Source organism: Bubalus bubalis, chromosome 11 (assembly GCF_019923935.1).
Source record: "Bubalus bubalis isolate 160015118507 breed Murrah chromosome 11, NDDB_SH_1, whole genome shotgun sequence".
NCBI classification, from domain to species: Eukaryota; Metazoa; Chordata; class Mammalia; order Artiodactyla; family Bovidae; genus Bubalus; species Bubalus bubalis.
Window position 1 is genome coordinate 40,670,020 of NC_059167.1, and position 16,036 is coordinate 40,686,055.

At 43.7% G+C, this 16,036-nt stretch overlaps 1 protein-coding gene and 1 non-coding gene across 12 annotated transcripts in view; one reads left to right on the forward strand and one right to left on the reverse strand.

Moving 5' to 3' along the window:
* SEMA6D (semaphorin 6D) overlaps window positions 1-16,036 on the forward strand; it is a 58,577-nt gene that overhangs the window by 19,227 nt on the left and 23,314 nt on the right. The window lies entirely within an intron of this gene.
* TRNAH-AUG lies at window positions 4,868-4,939 on the reverse strand. Its single transcript has one exon. It is a non-coding gene; the product is annotated as a tRNA-His (tRNA).

Genomic DNA, 16,036 nt, shown 5'->3' on the forward strand with positions numbered 1-16,036 from the left:
CAGTGTTCCTGCAGCCATTTATCTTTTAAAGTAAATTGTAAACAGCTCTGCTTGGACATTAGCTTAGGAAAATGTGTACTTAATGTTTGGCTACACACACAAATAAAAGTATGTTTAATGCTTAGAATGGCACTTATGTGGCTCATGGTGAAGTAGGCTGATGACCCCAGCAAGAAGGCTGGCAGAGAAGTCATCCTTACTTCTTGCCACTCTGCTCACCGGGCTATAAGAGGATGTTTGAAATTTGAGTGAGCCAGGTCTTTCTTCTGCATTTTCCTGTGCATGTTTTTAGGATAGAGAAAGGAGACCTTAAAGCCAATGTTTAAACCACCAGGGTGAAAATGGGTTTGGCTTTAAATATCCAAGGACACAATTGCAATCAGTTATTCTTTTGCTTTTACTGGCATGCGTTTGATCACTGAGAAGTCTAAACCAGGTTTTCTTTCTCCTATGTGACTAGAATTCTTAATTTTTAATGCAAAAGACAAACACCATCTTACTAGCACCAGGAGAACAGCAGTGATTTTGAATTGGGATGGATTTTTGTGAAAATCATATTAAAGTTCACTTTAAAAGTAGAAACTGCTGTTGCTGGTTTTATTTTAGCACTTTATATTTTGGAAGCCTAGGAAAGAAAAAACTGAAGGTTAAAAGTGGGGGAGGGGGGCGCGGTGGCACAGGGTGGGAAGCAAAGCCAAAATTATGATATGCTAACTTAACCGAAATCTCTGAATTACCTCCGTTTTCTTTTATTAGATGCCCAGAGTGTAAAAATGATATATAAAATTATAGAGGACTTATTTTCTAAGACATTATCATCTAAAATAATGTTTTAAGAGACAGATTCCACAGGATCCAAGTATTAGTTCTTGGCTTTGGTCAACAGGTCAATAATTGCCTTCATCAGGAAAATGTTTAGCTTATTTGGGTTGGAGAGTGACTTTATATTTTTAATGGATCATTGCTCAATCTCTCCTTTTATAGTGTTAAAAGTATTATTCTTAAAAGGGAAAAATCCTAAAATAGCTTATTTTGCCTTCATACCCTTTTAACATTTGTCAATATGTATCTCTGTTTTTATAGAGTTGTAATTAATGAACATATAATTTTACACTCTGATTTCCCCATTTGGTATCACATCATAAACTAAGGATTACTGGTCTTCATTATTATCATCTTAGTGGTTGCATGATATTCCATGAGCCTGGTATAATGTACTTTTATTTTTACTACTTCTCCATGTTAAATAAGCATCTTCCTTGTTCTTCTTTAGATCTTTTGCTTAGGATGAAGTATAAGAAGTAAAAATCACTGAATCGGGGCTAGTATTGTTAGCATAAATGAATGGGAGCATGTGTGTACACACTGACAAACTGTTTTCTAAATGTTGTAATTTTTTTACCCTGCCATGTGTAAATTAATTCCAGTTAACATTATTATCCTTCAGAAAAAAGACATGTATTTGCCTTTTGTAAAAGGTACCTTGTTGATTTAATTTGCATTCCTGATTATTAACAAGAAGCCTGATTTTTTTTAGAAACTGAGACAAGACCTTTTAGGAACAAGTTTAGTCCTGCTGACACCTATACAGTCTGAAGGCTGGAAATTGTGTTAGCATCTACATTCTGACCAGCAGCTTCCTGTGTCTCTACCATATACTCAGCTCTGACAGCTAATTTCGGTCTTCAGCTGGACCAAGAGGAGAAAGCAAAACAAAGCAGTATTTCAGGCCCCAGTGAGTACCTTAAAGGATCTAGGAAAGAATTCTCCCCCAAACATGCAGTATATCAATTATCTAGCTTCATTAGAGACCATTGCAAAACTGAGTGTTTAAAATAATTGCAATCATTCATCTGACTCAAAAAATCTACAATTTGAGCAGAACTCAGCACTGCTCCACTTTAAATCAAGTAGGGTGACTCAATTATGAGCTGGAGGATCCACTTCACAATTGGCCCACCCATGTGGGAAGCCCATGTGGTTGCCTGTAAGCTGGGAGATCAACTAGGGCTGAGCCTTAGTCTCAGAGACTAACCCACAGTCTAGTCTCTCTCTATATGGGCCTCTTCATGAAGGCCTGATTTTAAACGGCATGGGCTCCCTCATACTATGGGGGGTGTGTGTGTGTGTGTGTGTGTGTGTGTGTGTTCAGCCGTGTCCAACTCTGCGGCCCCATGGACTGTAGTCCACCAGACTCCTCTGTCATGGAATTTTCCAGGCAAGAATACCGAAGTGGGGTACCATTTCCTACTCCAGGGGATCGTCCCAACCCAGGTTTGGATCCTGAGTCTTTTGTGTCTCCTGCCTTGGCGGGCAGATTTTTTTTTTACCGCTAGTGCCACCTGGGAAGCCCCATACTATGGTGGCTGGGTTGAAAAGTATCTGAAGAAACAGAAATTGGAAGCTGCCCACTCATTACCTTCTGGACCCACAGGTGACAAAACATCAGTTCCACCATGTTCTTCTCTATTCAGGCAAGTCATATCCTAGACTCAAAGGAGGGATCTACATACCCACTTCTAAATGGGAATGGTAGATGATGTTTGGGGACCATATTTTTGAGAGGCTAAGAATCTAGATATTTGAAACATCATAGTCTGGGAGGTATTATAGCATTGATCTCTACCCTTGCTTTCTAGAATACTCCAGGAATGAGTTCTCCAATTGTTTAACTCACCTTTCCCACAGCAGGGAATTCAGTCATTGAGTTGTGTCTCCACTGACTTTTCCACAAGCAGCATTCCTTCCATTCCCCAGCCTTCCCTAGGAAGCCAGGTCTTGGGGCTTTTAATCATCTGTGTCATGGCTCTTTTCTTCTAAGACAGATATTAGAAGTGGGCCTGAATATGTGATGCATCTCAAAAAAAAAAAAAAAAAATAACAACTTTAAGTATATTTGGTGCATTTACACCAGTAAAATGTTTAGCATCTGATGTGCTGGCAGATTCCAAGAGAGAATTTAGAACATAGAAGACACTGAAATCACCAGAGGTGGTCTTCAGGAAAGATTAGATTATCACAGGGCCGGGAACACAGAAACAGAGTTATGTCAATAACGATACTAACAGCAATAACCATAATAGCTAAGACCACTTATTTGCCTGCACACTTTTCAAGGTTTTCTGACTATTAAGCCTGTAACCTTTAAACAGTCCTTTAAGATAGTCTACTTGTTCTCTATTTTTTACAGGTACAAGGCAAAGTAGGTTTTCCAAGGTCACATAGCTAATGGGTGGTAGAACCAGAATATCCTTAAACCCCATTTCCTCAGTGAATTGTATGAGGGTGTTTATTCTCAGGCACAGTGAGAAGATGGGCTGTCGACTCATGGCTCCTTCTATGGGCTTCCATATTGACCCCCTTTTTGCAGCCGTTTCTCAGGGTTGAGATGGAGTATGGACAAGAGTTTCCTCTCTGCTGTTTTCTTACTGGTCATTGATGATAGAAAAGAAAAGAAGCAGACGAGCCTTCAGAGGCGCAGACTTTCCTTCTTACGTGCTCCCTGCCACATCCATGCTGCCTGGCCTGCTGGACATTTCCAGGAAGGGATTCTTAAGGAAAGCTTTCTTTAACCCTGGAGACCCAGGAGCAGAGGGACCTGGTGGGCTTTCCACCTCAGTTTGTGTCCACACGGGAGGAGCACCTGAACAAGAAGGTTCCCTGATTTTGGAGGTGGGTCCCCATTGCACCCCTGCCCTGTCACCTCGCCCCCCCAACACACACACACCAGAAGCAGCTTGAAGACTCTGATGCTGGGTCAGAGATGGTAAGGAAGAGGCCCCGGCCACTTCAAAGGGGGAGGTAGGAAGAAGAGGTGGAAACCAACTCCCAAGGCTTAGGGAGACAGGATTTTTGCTCACTTCCTGCATGAAAGTCCTCTTATTATTTTGTTCTTTAATAAAATCTTGTATTTATTTGCTGCAGTTACCTGCTAGGTCATTAGACTAGAAGAAGACATGAATGCTGTTTACATCGTCAAATAACAATAATAAAAGCAAGCTAAAAATACGACTATGCTTTTCTTAATAAATTAAAAAGTCCCTTTCTCTTCTCCTTTCCATTTCTTCTGCATTATCTTTTTCTGGTGTCGTGATTAAGACCACAGACATTGGAGTCCAACTGACTTAAGCCCTGCTATTTAGTTTTGTGACCTGAGGCAGATTACCTTTTTATTTTCTTATCTGAAAATTTGGGAAAATAGCACCGGCTTCCTAAGGAGTGTTTATTAGCACAGTGCCTAGTATTTCCTTAGCATTCAACCATGGCTTGTTGTGCTCAGAATCTTCTCTACTTTTCCAGTTTCTAACATGTGCGTGTTACTTGGAACTCCAGGTATGTCCCATGAAAATAAAAGAGGAGTATATTACTAGGCAAGCCCTGCTGTCTTAGAGAAGTGGGCATGGGAAATATTTCATGTAGTGGCCCGTGAACTTATTTCCACTAAGAAGTCTCAGATCCTGCCTTCCAGGAACTCACTCTCATTAGAAAGAAAGACAAACTCGTAGATGGTCAGTGCAACCTACCATGGTCAACCCACAGTCAAAATGGATGGAATGTTGCAAAAAGAAACAGAAAAGGGTTCAAACTGGTGAAAAGTCCTAAGGAATGAGTAGGAACTTGCCATCAGAGAAGTCATGGAAATGGTCCCTGGTCCAGAGAACAGCAGGAGACGAGAGTCGGCAGCCCATCAAGGCCCTCAACTTGCAGAGTAGCTGCATCCAGGGAAGGAAGGAAGGGAAGGGGAAGTCTCTCAGTCGTGTCCGACTCTTTGCGACCCCATGGACTGTAGCCCACCAGGCTCCTCCGTCCATGGGATTTTCCAGGCGAGAGTACTGGAGTGGGTTGCCATTTCCTTCTCCAGGGGATCTTCCCCACCCAGGAATCGAACCCGGGTCTCCTGCATCATAGGCAGACACTTTACCATCTGAGCCACCAGGGAACTCAGGGAAACAGGAAGGTTAATAATACTCATCTGAACCAAAGCAGAAGCAATGTCAGTGTACCGTGCTGTTGCAGACTGGGACTAAATAAAGCACTGATAATAACACTACTACTTCACACGTATAGCACCTTTACAATCTACAGAGTATTTTTACGCTCACTTTCTCACTTGTCCCTTTAAAAAACCATGGTGAGTTAGTCAGCAGTGATGCTTCCTTATATCACCTCCATAGAAGCACTGGGCTGGCCTAAGAGCGTGGGAGGCTGAAGAATCTGACACGTGTGAGTGGTAACCTTGCCCTGGGATCCCTCTGCTCCTCTGGCCTCCATTTCTTCTCCCTTGGGCAGGCTGGATGCTGCAAAAGACACAGTAAGCAGAGAAGGAGTAAAGGATCACTCGAGACAGAGCTTAGGGCCTGGGAACTTTGGATTAGGGCACCTCTGAAAGGAATGCCCCCACCTCCCTTGGCTTGAGGGTCATGCCTGTTGGTGGCTGCTACTTCTTGATTTCCTGCCACCCTGAGGGCTGTCTGGGACCTTAGCATGTAAAGCATGAAAGAGGCAGCTCTCCGTCCCCCAGCTTGGTGTAGACACAACTTTGGAGGAAATTATGAGGTCCCTCCTGACTTTCTTCTCCAAGTACCACTTACCAGTTCTCTGCTAAATCTCCTTGTAAGCCCACTTTTGTCCCTGTATCCTTTATACAAAAGACCTCCAACCCTCCATCTCCCCTGAGTTTTTTATCTTTCCTTTTTATCAAGGAGCTCTGAGTTTGTGATAAGGGTGGATGGTAAAAAGGAAAGCCAGCCACACTTTTCCCTCCAAAGGTAAGCAGGCTAATTTCAACAGTGTTCAGCCTGTTTGCATGAATAAAGCACCAATTATTTTTCTATACCTCCCCAGGATGCTGCCTGGGACAGCGGTAGAATTGTGGGCCCCAGCTCCAAGGCATTAATCATTAAAGGAAATAGGTCAGAGAATATTGCTGGAACATTATTGAAAGTCCTGTATATCTATCCCAGCAATAGTAAGATCAGTGGAAGTCCCAGTCTTCCTGTGGTCAGATCAGCAGTTGTAAGAGACCACCTTCCCCACATACTGCAACATCATTCAGTGTTGCTGTGTATCTGTTACTTGGTGACTGGGGGTAACCTATTGCTAGCAGTTCACCATGAGTGGGAAAGGTGCTCTTCCCAGATTTTGTAAGTTTTCTTTTTTTCTTCAAAAGATACAGAGTTGCATCTATCAACTCATCTAATCAATAGCCATTAAAAAAAATAATAAAACCAAAACCTATATGGTACCGATGAGCCTATTTGCAGGGCAGGACTAGAGACGCAGACTTGGACATAGTGAGGAAAGGGGAGGATGGGACCAATTGGGAGAGTGATATGGACAGTTTACAATACCATGTGTGAAACAGATAGCTAGTGGAAAGCTGCTGTATAGCCCAGGGAGCTCAGCTCAGTGCTCTTCGATGACCTAGAGGGGTGGGGTGGGGGAGTGGGAGGGAGGTACAAGAGGGAGGGGACATATGTATACAGGTGGCAGATTCACTGTTGTACAGCAGAAACTAACGCAACATTGTAAAGCAATCATACTCCAATTAAAAACAAAACAACGATGTACCCACCACTTTTTAAGGAATATATTTATGGATGTAAAGGACATAGTCTTCGCCCTCAAGGAATTCACAGTGTGAGGCTGGGTGGGGGGAAAGAATATTGAGAAAATAAGGAAGTTTATTTATTCTATTTTTATTTTCTATATTCTATATTATATAGATACATTTATCTATATTTATTATCATGTACATAGCATATTGTATGCTATGTGCTCTGATAAAAGGCGAGCCCAGGTTTTGGCAACAGGTGGAGGAAAAGAGGGGAGAGCCTGGTGGGACGTGATCTCTGATTAGAAACGGACCCCATGAAGCAAAAGGGAGGACAAGAAGGGCGCCCGAGGTGATAGGCACAGCATGTGCAAGGCCGACAGACAGGAGAAACAGTGTTGTTTTTAGAATTCAGTGAATTCATACACCCAGAAATGGGGTACTAAAAGAGGTGTCCTCTAAGAGAAGTGAGATCCAAATGCTGACCTCTGGACCTTTTGGGTCCTCATAGTTGTAAGCTCCTTGGACAGCAAGGAGATCAAGCCAGTCAATCCTAAAAGAAATCAACCCTAAATATTCATTGCAAGGACTGATGTTGAAGCTGAAACTCCAATACGTTAACGACCTGATGCAAAGAGCCAGTTCATTGGAAAAGACCCTGAGGCTGGGAAAGATTGAAGGCAAAAGGAGAAGGGGGTGGCAGAGGATGAGATGGTTGGATGGCATCACCTACTCAGTGGACATGAATTTGAGCAAACCCCGGGAGATAACGAAGGACAGGGAAGCCTGGCGTGCCGTAGTCCATGGCGTTGCAGAGTCAGGAGAACTCTGTTCAGTGACTGAACAACAACTTGTAAATTCACTGAATGTCACTGTGGAACCTGGGTTTTCTTTTTCTATGCAAATCCACTTTGAGCCTCTCTGACATTAGCCACTGAGGTGATAGAGCAATGAGCCTGGAGACAGATGACCTAGAAGCCTGACCTGCAGCAGTTCTTGAACTCCTGGTCTCTACAATAAAGACTGATTCACTCACTCAGCAAACATTCTGTAAGTAGATACTGTGTACCATACAACACAGTGGTTGTGGTTGTAAAGATAAAGCAGAGAACAGAACAGACGTAACTTCTGTCCTCATGAAGCTGACATGTTGTTCAGTGGAGATAATTTCTGTCTTAAACCTTTAAGGACCAAAATAGATAAGGTATATCTGCTTTAAAAAGTGCAGGATGCTATAAAAGTGAACAGCCCATGGCCCGTGGTCTCTGGTCTGGGATGACTGTCACTGAGAGCTGGGAGTTCCTGATCCCTGCCTATATACACAGAAGAAGTTAGTGAAATACCTCCAGCAGATCAGCTACCAAGTACCTCTAGGAATGCAGAGAAGGGCTAAGAAACTTAGTGGTTCCTGGCATATGTGACCTGAACTTCCCACAAGCATGTCCCTCAATTTAAAGAAGAAATTGAAAATGATCTTTTTGACCAGAGGGAGGGCCCTCCCCACCTCACCCCTGGGTCCAGAAGCTAGAGATCAGCATCTAAAGGCAATATTTCCCAGACCACATGAGTGTGAGGGGGAAAAATGCACCCTCTGCCTTTCCATCTGGCTTGGAGTCAGAATGCCAGATCCACACACGTCAGCATGTGTGGAGACGCGTCCTGTGTTGAACGCATCTGTCGGTTTGTACTACAGAGCCCGTTTGTGGTTTGGTGTTACAGATCAGAGGCAGCGATCACAGCTCTCCTGTCTCGGGGTTCAGAGGGAGCATGTGCGTTTTGTATCCTAGGCAACGCCAATGCTATAGGAAAAATCTACAAGTGTGAATTGGGAATTCTGTTCCTTTTGGTGAAGAGCCCTTTTCAACTCAGGCACCTAAGTCAGAATCAATAAAACCTAATGACTTAGAAGGACCTTAGGGATCATCGATGTTCTAGCCCAACCCCTTGTTTATAGATGAGGAAACTGAAGCCAGAGGAGGTGGGGCCTCTGGGCTCCTAGAGAATCTAGATTTCTCAAGCCCCTGTTATTGCCAGGTGTGTTTGATATGTTTGATGTTTGGGGTGAGATTAACATCCCCTCAGGTGAGTCATAAGGAGAGGCGAGAATAAATGTAAATAAAGGTCATATAACACTTGAGGCATAATTCTTTCCAGCAATAGTTTGAACCACACAGCCCTTCCTCAAGGTTGTGCGGTTAGCCTTGCACCTTCCGGGTACTCACCTGACCACAGAACAGGATCAAAGGAGCTCAGGGCACCTCACCTCTTTAGGCACCTCACCCAGTCCTCACAGCATCTTTCCCTGAGAGGAGCGGCTAATTCTCCCCACTTAACAGGGAGACAAGCACAGAGCAGTTAAGCAGCTTGCTTCTGCTGCTGCTGCTAAGTCGCTTCAGTCGTGTCCGACTGTGCGACCCCATAGATGGCAGCCCACGAGGCTCCCCCGTCCCTGGGATTCTCCAGGCAAGAACACTGGAGTGGGTTGCCATTTCCTTCTCCAGTGCATGAAAGTGAAAGTGAAGTCACTCAGTTGTGTCCGATGCCCGAGGCTAATTAAGTGGCAAAGCTGGATCTCCTCCCCAGGCATTCTGGCTCCAGAGTCATGTTCGCAAGTTGGTATTACACTGCTCAGCGCTCACTCAGGCTCCAGCCCAGAGGAGGAAGGACCTGACTGCTCATACCCTCTGGGTTTTTAATCGATTTGGTAAAATCAAAAATTGGCATCAATTTACATAGACTCCCATTTTGCTTCTGTGAACACAGAGGTTTCTAAAGCTCATAGATTCAGAGCCCAGACAAAGGGCTCCAGGTGACTCCCAGGTAAACTGACTCTGGCCCTGACTGAGCCCTCACAGAGATTTCTCTGGCCATAAAATTCACTTGGGCCATTTATTAGTCCAGGACTGCTGGCTGAACCCTCACTGAGGACTTAATTTGCATCAGTAGAACAAAAGAACATTTTTTAGAGGTTGTTTTGAAGCGATTATAAACTAACAGGAAATTGCAACAGTAGCAGAGAACCGTGTACTTTTCACCCAGGAAGTGGATTTTTAAAAACAAGTCACAGTTCTTGAATGGAATACAGATTAATAGTAGTGCTATGCTTTAGATCCTTCTGAACAGTTAATGATCATTCTCTACATTTCGCATAGACAAGCAGCTGTTAACTGTGTTTTCAAATAGGAGGGCAGATACAAAGGCATCTGGAAGCCATAGTGCTTGGATCAGGAATTTTTGGCTTTACAAATAAGTTTAAAGTGCACTTTTCTTTCTCTTGGTTGTTAAGTTTAACCCTTCTATAAACCCTTCAGCAACTGTTTTAAATCATGACATCACCTAGGAACCTCTGGTGAGGGGCCTTGCAGAAGATGAAACAGGAAGACATGAGCTTCTTCATGTTAGAGTGAATCCCTGCCATGGGCAGGGCTGAGCAACGTAGATCACTAGACTTCAGTGACATCTGGGTTCTACACTAGTTTCACGACTCCTGGACCTTAAGTCCCTTAATTTATCTTCTCATTCTTTCCTAGGAATAGGAGCAGCAACCCATCCTCAGTCCTTCCTTGCCTGGGTATTTTTCACATCCTTTGAAAATCCTTAAAAAAAAGAAGAGGCACTGTGGAGGATACTGAAAGCTATGTCTCCATAGAGGCAGCATCAGACATGCCAGTAGAATCAGAGCAAACATGCTCTACTTCTGTCATCTCAGCCTGGAGGGAAGAACCAGGCACGGGCCCAGACCCTATTATACTGAACTGAATGTCATGGCTCAGGCCATACGGCAGCCTCAGCAGGTCAGCTGCTAGAAGAAGCCAATGTTCTAAAGACAGGCTGAGTCCCTTGGCATCTCAGTCATCCCTTGGAACCCTGAGCCCTTCCTTTGTCTAGAATGGTTCCTTTCGTGGAGGCCAAAGGGGAACAGCCAAGTCGGGCTGGGACCACACATTTGGAGGAGATAACAAAGGAAAAGCTTTTCATGTCTCTTGTCACTAGTCAGCCTTAAAAGCCTTGCGGTCCTCCTTGAAGAAAGGACACACCATTGTGTTCATTTCGGCCACAGCAACCTTCTGCTTTCTCTCTCTCTCTCTTTTCAATTGTAGATGATTCCTGTGTTTTATATTTTCACAAAGCTAGTTCTCATCCTGATCTTTTAAGAAGTTGATGTGTTTCGTCGTCTGCCTGGTTAGCAGATAGTCTCTGCTTAGATTGGGGCTCATCCTCTCATTCGTTTCTTGTGTTATTTTCACTTTAAATGAAGATTGTTTCTAGAGTGGTTTAGCTTTAAAAATGTTACCCAATTTGAGTTAGGACGGACAGGCAAGATCTTGCAGGCAAGTTGTCACTGGAATTATGCTCCCCAGAGCCATGGTTCTGATCAGAGGTTGAATTCTGGGATTCCTGATCAGATTTGCTTAGAATTTGGCAGAGACAGGTTAGATCCTGTTTTCTGTCCCTTCCTGCTCAATTCCTTTTAAGTGCTATTCCTTTTTGAATTATTAATATTTAACCAGAAGCATTACTGATGGAGATACTGTTATGCTTTGCTTTAAGAAAATCTAGGCTTAAAGGGAAAATCTTACATAAGATCTGCTTTAATTTTCAGAAAACTTCTTTAAATAGCCAGCTTTCCTCATGCATGTAGAATATAATTAAAATAAACAAAACTGACCCAGCTTTTAGGAAGACATTGATTATAAAAGCAAGGCATTAATAAAGAACACAACAGGCTTCCATACCCCGCAGGGTGCCCTTTCCTGCCTTCTGTGGTGTCTGCTGCCACCTTTCCTTCTCTTCTATCAGAATCTAGCCCCAAGGAAAGATCTTATAAATGTATTCATACTGATTTCTGGCTTATGTTATGCTCTAGCACTACATACTTCATACCTGGAAAAAAGGCTGTCAGCCAAAGAAAAGAATTTCCCGTTGTAGAGTCTCCAGCATCAGGCAGCCATTAGGCGGGCTGGTTTTTATTTTATTTTTGCTTGTTGGGTAGTGGGGAGTCAAATAGACTTCCTTTTCTGCCTCTATATGCCCTGCTCTTTAATCTCAGGAATAGCTCTGCTTTCCTTTTCTTGTACTAGGAGACTGTAAAATGAGGAGGAATTTCAGTGTGGGGGTTGGAGGGCGGTGACAGAAATCACTTGTCTTGGCCTGTGTTGCCCATCCCTCCTGGATTAAAGAGCAGTTTGTTAATGATGCGAAGGTGTGAAAGGAGGCATCTGTTGCCATTAGTAAGAACCTGTTGGTTGGAGCACCTAGAAGTGCCCGGGGCTGATGAGGCTTATGTACCAGTGCTGTCGAGGAAAGTAGTAGACCCAGGACTCGGTGTTTGTGGCAATGGTGGGAAAGCATTCAAGCCAAGGCACCTGCCATCACGGCTAAGTCAATCTCAGGCGCAGCCTTTGTCTATTTTTTCCTCTATCCTTTATACACTCATTGAGGACTTCCTTACATGCCAGGCTCTGTGCCTATTGCAAAGGATAAACAGGATGAATACAATGTACTCTTTCTCAAGCAGTCCTGGTTTAGTAGGGGAAAATGTGGAAATAAGTAACATTATGATGAGTGGTAAGTTCTGTGTTAGAAGTATTTACACAGTATCATAATATGATTAGTCATCCTGAGGGAAACAGAGGAGCCTGGGGAGAGAGGGATTTGGAGTATGGGAAGAATGGGAAAGTGGCAAAGGCCAGGGACATTTTGAGCTGCTAAGTAGACAATTTCCAGGAAGAGCTTTTGAGGGAGAATAGTGTGTGTAGAAGACACTACTTTAGGATCAAGGTTGGAAAGCATCTAAAACTGAAACCGAGAAGCTAGCAAGAATCAGATTGTGGAGGACCTTGTGCATCTTGGAAATGAATTTGGACTTTATTATATAGGCCTTCAGGAGCCATAAAATAGTTTTTAGACAAGGAATTAACATGATGCTATTTGTACTTTGAGAAGATTATTCTGGTGGCTTTGTGGAGACTCAACTAGAAGTCTAGAAGGGCAGAAAGCAGTCCAGAGTGGATTCTAGAATGTTGAAAAGAGAGAATCAACAGGATGTACTGACAGGTTGAAAATGGGATGGTGGGGCAGGGGAGATCTAGCGTGACTCCCAGGTTTAAGGCTTCAGTGACTGAGTAGGATGTTGAAATACAAATAACAACAACAATTGTTCTAACAGTAATCGCAACAACAATAGTTGTAATTGTTGGATCTATACCAAGTACAAAAGATTTAGCTTTGTGCTTTGAGTAGATTATTTCATTGAATCATTGTAATATTAGTGCTAAATTATCTTCATTTTAGGCATGAAAACTTGAGACTTGGAGAGGTAAAGTAGCACACCCAGGGTCACATTGCTGATAAGTGATAATGCATGAATCTGAACCCAAGCATTTGAAGCTCAGAGCCTGCCCTCTATAGGGAATTTAACAAGAGTATAAGTCAAGGCACAGTACCTGAATTTCAGGCTTGCACCTTCCAAATTTAAGTTGCCTATATTTTACAAGCCAAAATATCTAGCAGGAGAGTTGCACAACTGGATCTGGAGCTGAGGAGTATGGTCTCTGCTGGGCACATGGAGTTGAGGATTCATCAGTTAACTGGTGGTAGTGAAGAAGGTGGGTGTCATGTGGGTGAATCTCCAAAGAGCCAGTTGGAGTCATGAAGAACCACATCTAAGGGTGGGCACGTTTGGACAAGTTTGGGAAGGTTGCTGAAATGGAGTAGCTAGAGAAGTGAGGAGTTAACTAGGAAATCCAGAGGTCCAGTTTCAAGATTTGATGGAGGGACCAACATGACAATGTTTCAGGGAGATGAAAGAAGATTTAAAATGAGAATTGACTTGGATTTGACCATATGGTAGCTGATGGGCAAGAATTGACGTTAGACGGGGGGGGGGATTAAAATTTTAATAAAAAGTAAGAAAAGGGAGACAGTGAGCTCAGACTTCTTATCATAGAAGTTTGACTGGAGAGGGGGTGAGAGACGGGGAGGTAACAAGGCAGCCTTAGGATCGGGGCACCCAGTTTGCGATGGAGTCACTTGAAATGCTGGTATGTGACAGGGAAAGACCATGTGGAGCAGTGGGTGTTACACCAGGATGTTTAACTGAGCAGGCAGGAAAGTTAGAATCTGCCCTCCAACCCCAGAAGGAGCTCACAGACTGAGAAAAAGTGCTCCTACACTTCGAATGTACCTACCTTTTATTACATGAAGAAACTCAAGCCCCAAAAGTGAAGTGACCTGGTGCCTGGTCCCTTTCCGCCCCCGCTGCTGGTGTCCATGGGAGAAGCAGCCCTGATGTGCCTTCCAGTCTCAAGCTCCCAGTCCTCCAGACCGACTCTTCCCTGCTCCATCAGAAGGCACATCCTTCTAGATTCTGACATGTCCGCAGGGCTTCATCTGTGTTGGGGGTGGGGGGCAGTGTCAGAGAGCTGCTTTGCCATTTCCTCAGTGTGCCAGGGGGCAGTGTTGTAAGTTGTTAATTATAAAGTGTCATTAACATAACAGTACAGGGAGGAACCATCTCTCAAAGTCAGGGGGCTTTTAGACGTCTCTTCATGCCCCAGGGTCAGGGAAGACATTTATTCATACCTGGTGCATGGTCCCAAAGCCCTTGTGCAGAAGAGGAGTGGGTGGCTATGGGGTGGAATGTCAATTGAGAATTTCTTAAGTGAGAGAGCTAATGCTCTCCCGAGAGACTCTATCAGTCAAGAATCACTAAGTGAGCCTGGATGTAAGAAGCTACCTACGCTGCTCAGAAGGACCCAGAGAACCCCTAACTCTGCTTAGAGGTCTTCTGAAATCCATGTCATCATCCCTTCTTCTCATCTTCTTATACTCCAGAGGTTATGCTGTCAGCCTGGCTGCCATACCATTCTCATTAAATACTGATGTTGAGCACCAATTAAAATCCATAGCCCTACACAGAATGAACTGCCTAGAATCTAGAAATGTGAGCACTCTATAAACATAAACTTCTCTTTTGTAGTTGACCTTCAATTACAACCCTCTGTGTGTTGGTAGACTCCAAGGAATAGCAATTAACTTTCTTCTCTTTGCTCTTTTTCAGTCTTCTTAAACCCATTGCTCCTTTTCCGTTTTGTCATGTGAGGCTGTCAAGCCATAGACATAACTCCTGTAACTCCGCAGGCCGTCTTTCTCATTGACTGCCATGTGGACAGTGCCCCCTGGAATTTCACAGACTGTGGAATGAATGGTACCCCTTATGCTGCAGCCTCAGGTCCACCCCTGTTCTCTCCTGCTGTTCACAGCACTCTCAAATAAAAGAATAAATGCTATTTGGGAACAGAACCTGGGGTGCCTGTCCTCCCTGGGTTTGCTGCTCTCTCTCGTTGTTGTTGTTTTGTTTAACAGTATTAAATAAATCTAAATCAGACAGAAATCCAAAATGCTAATCTTGCCCTGAGAGATTTACCAGAGCTCGTGGTATTCAGGGCACACGATTAGTTCTTTTGTTTCTTGCTTCCTTTACACTTTATTCACAGTTGTGTCAATGTTGACAACTGTGAGACATGCTTGTCCCAAGGGACTGGGAAAACTCTTCTCCAAGCTCTGAAAAAATTAGGAGGACTTAATTAGGTCAAGGATGGGAGGCAGGAAAGGCCATCCAGAGGGGGAGAGGAGCAAAGACTTGGTGGCATTTAGGTAGCACCTGACACATTCCGGGGTCAGGTGGTAGAAACACAAGTAAAGAGGGAGAGAGGCTTGAGATAAGGCTGGAGAGGGAGCCAGGACTCAGATCAGGAAAAGCCTCATGGCAGAGATCTGGACTTTGTCCTAGGAGTAATAAGAAGTTCCTGGAGGATTATGAAATTCTGTGATGGGATTTATATTCTGAAAACCTCATCTCACTTCATCTACAGAATGAATGGGAAACAAACAAGGGGTAGCCAGAAAGTAGGTAAAAAGGTCAGAAGAATGTGGTAGAAGGGAAGGGAAGGATCCCCAGGGCTTGAAAAAGCTGTGGACCATCATCTGTGTTTCAGGTTACTGAGGGACCCCATGACATAGAGCTAGAAACCATCCATTGTGTTGAGCTACCTAGAGGTCATCAGTGTTTTTAGAAAGGAACTATGGAGAGAGGAGCTAGAACAGAGGAAGGAGAAAGCAGAGTGGAGGGTGCAGAGATGATGACAGTGAGAATGAAGAACCTTTTGTCAGTGTCCGTGAATGGAAGGAAAGAGGTAAGTTGCGGCTGGAGAAAGATCTGAGGTCATGGAGCTTTTTCACCTTCTTTTTTTTTGAGAGGAGAGCAGTTTGAGCAAATTTAAGTGCTGATGGATAGTTTTTATGCAATAAAAAAATTATAGAATATGCCAGTAGAGAAAAACATAATCCATGTTTGTTCGTTTGTTTTTTCTGTTCCAGGGAAAACAGCAGGGATTGGATTTAAGGCACATGGAGAGGAGTTGGGGAGTGAAATCCTCTTAAAGCAAGAGAGAAGGAGGAAAACTAGAGGAAGAATCATAT